The sequence below is a fragment of the Miscanthus floridulus genome, chromosome 17 (genome assembly GCF_019320115.1).
Source record: "Miscanthus floridulus cultivar M001 chromosome 17, ASM1932011v1, whole genome shotgun sequence".
In the NCBI taxonomy this organism is placed as follows: domain Eukaryota; kingdom Viridiplantae; phylum Streptophyta; class Magnoliopsida; order Poales; family Poaceae; genus Miscanthus; species Miscanthus floridulus.
This window is the reverse complement of record NC_089596.1, coordinates 74858844-74864220: the sequence shown is the minus strand read 5'-3', so window position 1 is coordinate 74864220 and position 5377 is coordinate 74858844. Positions and strand designations below refer to the sequence as shown.

Genomic DNA, 5377 nt, shown 5'->3' with positions numbered 1-5377 from the left:
ACTGTAACTGATCTAGACCCTATAAATTGACTGGTAACTGATCTAGATGCATTTCTTTTGTATTATTATTATTCTCAAACTTTAGATAAATGCAAATATTATATTTTGTGTATTTTTTATATTTGGCTTGCGAGCTTAACGAGCCAGCTCGAGCTTTTAACGAGCCGAGCCGAGCTAGCTCGTTATCTTAATGAGTCAGAACGAGCCGAGCCAAGCCGACTCGTTATCCAGCCTTAGTCTCGTGACAAGAGAATGCAAATTGCAGATCCTGGCATGCTGACAAATAACAAGGTGGGTTCTAACATGAGTGAGACAAATAAAGTGGGTGTTTGATTTTCCCTCCTAAATTTTAGTCGTTGTCCCATCGGATGTTTGGACACATGTATGGAGTATTAAATATAGATTAATTATGAAACTAATTGCATAGTTTACGACTAATTTACGAGACGAATTTTTTAAGCCTAATTAGTCCATGATTTGACAATGTTGTGCTACCGTAAACATATGCTAATGACGGATTAATTAGTCTTAAAAAATCCGTCTCATCGAGTACTGATGGATTATGACCCTGTTCGGCTTACCCCATATTTGGCTTGTTCGGCTTCTATTTTCAGCCGAAACAGTGTTTTTCTCTCACAACAATTCAGCCGAAACAGTGTTTTTCAGTCAGTTCAGCCAAGTTTCAGACCAGCGAACGGGGCCTATGTAATTTGTTTTTTATTAGTATCCAAACACCCCATGCAACATACTTTCGACACACCTCCTAGATTTTAGTCACCGGATCCAAACACCACCAAAGAGCTAAACGCCTATTTACTAGTACATCCCATCATCATTTACTCTCTCTGTCCCTAAATGTTTGTCACTATGATTTACGTGTCGATAATTTTGACTTAATTTATAAAAAATACGTGCAATATTTCTATCTTAAAATAAATTTATTAAAAAACTAAATTTAAATATCTATTTAATTATACTAATTATATATCATAAATATTAATAATTTTTAATATATATTTAATCAAAGTTCTTTCTCGGAAAACAAAAACGAGACGTTCAGGGACAGTGGGAGTATCTGTGATTTCGACCTGCACTGTTGATGAATGGTGCCATCCCACCTTCCCCTCACATATCCCTGTTCATTCCACAGTGACTCCATGCTGTCCGTCAGATCGTACAGCCGGCCAGCGGATGGCCGCCACGCACGCGTGCAGCAGGCCCACGCGCCCACCCTATCCACCGCTCCAGCCCACCACGGACACCACACTGTTCGGTTAGCTGGTTCGTATAGTTAAATACTGCTGGCTGATTTGTGTGAGAGAAAAATACTATTTTGATTAAAAATTTATATCGTTTACGATAAGTCACATCAAACGAACAGGCTGACCACCACCTGCCTCAGCGGTCCCGGGAAAAAAAAAGCACAGCGGCGAAGGCACCGAGAAAATCCGTCGCTCCTGCAGCCTCCGCCGGCTGCGACGGGACCCCGCTGGAGCACCGCCCAACCTGTGCCCGCACGCCGCCCGCGCACGCCGCCCGCCGCCGCAGGGAGGCGCCACCGCGTCCTCCGCCGCCCAGGGAGGTGAGGGCCGCAGGGAGGCGCCACCGTCTCCTCCGCTGCCGCCCAGGAAGATGGAGGCCGATTAGCACAAGGTCCTCTGCGTCCACCGCAGCGCCGGCGGCGACGACCCCAACAAGGCACCTCCCTCTCTCCCTCAGGTCTGACCGTGATTTGGGCGTGGAATCCAAAGTCGGTCAGGGAGGGCGGAGGGCCTCCGACTCCACGTCGTCGTCCACGCACGCCGCCCGCCGGCACACGGACTCACCCTCCGCCGCCGCCCAGGGTAATGGGGGCCGCAGGTATGCTCTCCTTTTTTCTCTCTCTCTTTTTTTTTCTCACTTTTCCTAGGTGATATGCACATGCCAATTCATTTGCAGTGCCACTCCCTCTCGCTAATAGTGTCTACCTCCTCCTGCATCATGTGACAGGCAGGCCATATGAGCCAACCTCTTCCTTGCTGAGCGCTCATCATAAATACTGATAGATGGCTGAAGGTGTTTGACAATTTGCTCAACAGAATGTCGAGGGTGGTGCTGCATCTTGCGGTTCTCTCAATGTTCAGGTCATCATCATGTAGTTCAGTTTTTAATTTTCTATTACACGCCAGTAAATATTTGTTGTCAAACACATGCTCAGTATATTACTCAATGATGGCATGTGCTAATTTCATGTGATATTGCGCACACCTAACTTTAGATTTTCGTAATGATAGCATGAATTGCATTGGTAATTGGTAACGTTTCATTCCATCTCACCCTTCTACTTCTCCAAAATGCATTTTAAGTTTCCCTGTTTATAAAAGACTAATGTGCTATTTTTTCTCCATGCTAGCATGCTTATGCCAACCTTCGCTTGCCAATGTACACCAGTTCAATCGGCCATTTCCGTGTTCCTTCTATTTCAGGCCAGCGTGCTGTCTACTGTGCTATGGCAAATGACACCGGTCTATGCATGGATGTTGTAGAATATTATGAGATCATGTGTGATGTCATGCCTGACTTTGCATAGTGATTTGACATATAGTGTATTGTGTGTGTTTGACCATCTTCTCTACTATATGTGGTTTAGTACCACCTACGAAAACTTCAGCATATGGTCTATTTGGGATGTATGCAATATGTTATATTGCTTTCAGAGCTTGCCTTATTATTATTTAGTCTATTTGGAACGTATGCACTTGGTTGAAATGCATTCAGAATTTAGGTCTCTTCTGAACAAGAGACTCAGAAATAAGTAGGTTAGAATCAATTCTCCTGGGGTAGGTGTTTACATTTGATATAAAAGCTTTTGCTTAGGTTTAGTTCAGATTTTGACAGGCTGGGCAGTACATAATCATAGCTTGGCTTACCATTTGGTATATTTTGTGAAGTATGCAGTGGGTTCAAATGCATTCTGAATTTAGGTTCATGTTGGGGAAGCCGCATAAAAGATTGGGAGTCAATTTCATTCAGCGAAGTGTTTCTGTTTGCAAGTGAAGCTTTTTCTTAGGTTCCATTCAGGTTCTTGCAGGCTGTGTATGGTGGACAACAGGGTCCATTGCCCTTTTAGTAGGTTCCTGAGAGGTACAGACGGTGCTCTTCATATGAATCTTCTACACCTACTTTGTATCGTTGACCTTACATACACCACCGCACTATTTCTGAATGATCAGCACCAATGAATTGTGGTGCTGGCAAATATATAATACTCTCTTGGTGCAGGATTGGTATTGGACGTGTGCTTCAATCGACACAATCATGAGCCTGTTCTCTTAGAACAATTACTTTCCAAATTTACTCATGCTGCATGTCAAAGCTCCATCTCTTATCACTTTGAGGAAGGCTAAATTTGCTGCTGCATGTGAACACACTAAATCCACTGCTATGTAACAATGGTAGTATATGCCTTTACAGCATTGTCTAAAATTGGTTATCTGATCTTAATAATTAATTTGTTTTTTGTTTCTTCCATGAATTGTGGGCACTGATTCACGAATTTGAGCTGATATGCAATTGATGTACTCAGGTTGGCTATCTCTTCTCGCTACCCTCAGTTTTCATTGCCATCAATCACCTCTAATTTGCTATTCTCTAATTCAGGTCTTATTGTTTCAGGTGTAGTCCATAGTGTCTGGTATCCTCATGTAGCAATTAGACAGGGTCTCTGCTATCTCAACATTACCCAGTTTGCTATAACACATGCTACTAAACAGCTCCCTGCTTATAAGGTAACAATTTCCTGTGGCTACAGTCATACCCCTATATGTAAAAAGTTACTTTTGCTGGAATATGTACACCCACAAACAGTAATAAATGGTGATAGAATATTACATGCTCTATTGCTTCTTTACCCTTTGCAGAGTGATGTTTAAAGAAAAACGACCCACATTTTTCTCATATAGTAAACAGGTTGCAATGCCTGGCAGTAAACACCAAACCGTAGTTACTAATTTAGTTTCTATTTCCTCATATTGTTCTTCGATTTCCAAATGTATATCCTTAGATCTTTTCACCTAAACTAGATACTTTTCAGTTTACATGCGCAGTTCCAGGTCCTCAGTGTTGTCGTCTTCCCCGAGCTACGCATCTTTCGTGATCGTAACCAGTCTGATGGAACACATTCCCATAACAGGCCTCCCTCGCCAAGTGGACAGCTTTGCCAAACATTGAAAGTTCTTTAGCCCATGGCAAAATGAGTCTCCATACCCAATTGAAACAACCTTCTACTATGCTAACATTATCCTATGAAGGGCTCAAATGAACCCATCTGTAACTGATGTTAGTGATCTTTTTGTTCCATGTATAATAATATGATGTGCTATAATTCCGGCTTGCTGGCCTTTCGCACAGGGGTACCTGCTAGTTCTCATATAAATCTGATGCGCATGAATACCACGTAGCTAACTGGCAGCTGGTGGCACAAAAGAATGAGGTGGGGGTTTTTGACTTTTGACATCCCTAATATGAGGAATTTAAATCTCTCCTTGCTCAGTTCTTTGTTCTTTAGGTATGGGCTACAAAATGACTATATGGGTGAGAATCATGGATCACAAGTATAATACTAACAATCCAAACGTTGTGTGTAGTAATGACACTACAGCGTCTCCGTTTTGGAAAGGTGTAATGTGGGTTTTACAAGCAGCTAGGATGGGAATTAAATGGTTAGTAGGTAATGGAAGAAAGGTTAGGTTTTGGGAGGACCATTGATTTGGTAACTCCAGCTTAGCTACTCAGTTTTGGCCTCTATATGTCATTAATGATTAACAGGGGAAAACTATAAACCAGGTGTGGGATGGACAGGTCTTAAGACTCACTTTCAGACGTACTGTTTCGGAGAACTTGATGAACATGTGGTATGATCTGTTAAGCATAGTGGAGAATTTGAATTTACAAGATAATAGTGATCAAATTATCTGGAGCTTTAGCTCAAATGGTAAATACTCGGTTCAATCTTTATATGCGGTCATCAACCACAGGGGTGTGGGACCGGTTTATGTACAAGCGGTTTGGAAACTTAAGATTCCAGCGAGGGTTCAAATTTTTCTATGGCTGTTATCCAAAAATAAGATCTTGACCAGGGACAATCTAGCTAAGAGAAGAGAAGTTTCAGACAACTTGTTTATTATGCAATGAACCAGAATCAGTGTCTCATTTGTTTTTTGATTGTTGTGTAGCTAAAAGGATAACTCCGCCTATGTTGTCTCAACATAGCAGGTCCCAAGTCCTGGTAAAGGAGGAGGATTGTGATAGGTGTGGCGAGCCAATGTTAAATCTAGCAATTCTAATGGAGATGAAACCCGAAAGAAAATCGTTGGGGCGCAACCCTCTTAGCGACGCG

The 5377-nt window shown here is 42.3% G+C and overlaps 1 long non-coding RNA gene across 3 annotated transcripts; it reads left to right on the top strand.

Moving 5' to 3' along the window:
• The first annotated feature begins 1393 nt into the window (after positions 1-1393).
• LOC136517024 (uncharacterized) lies at positions 1394-4372 on the top strand. 3 transcript variants are annotated; one of them, XR_010774172.1, is made up of 6 exons: positions 1394-1860; positions 1990-2123; positions 2393-3123; positions 3262-3565; positions 3655-3767; positions 4073-4372. It is a non-coding gene; the product is annotated as an uncharacterized lncRNA (long non-coding RNA). The 3 variants fall into 3 exon arrangements; XR_010774170.1 differs by having other exon boundaries at positions 1990-2287; XR_010774169.1 differs by having other exon boundaries at positions 1990-3123.
• The last annotated feature ends 1005 nt before the right edge of the window (positions 4373-5377 follow it).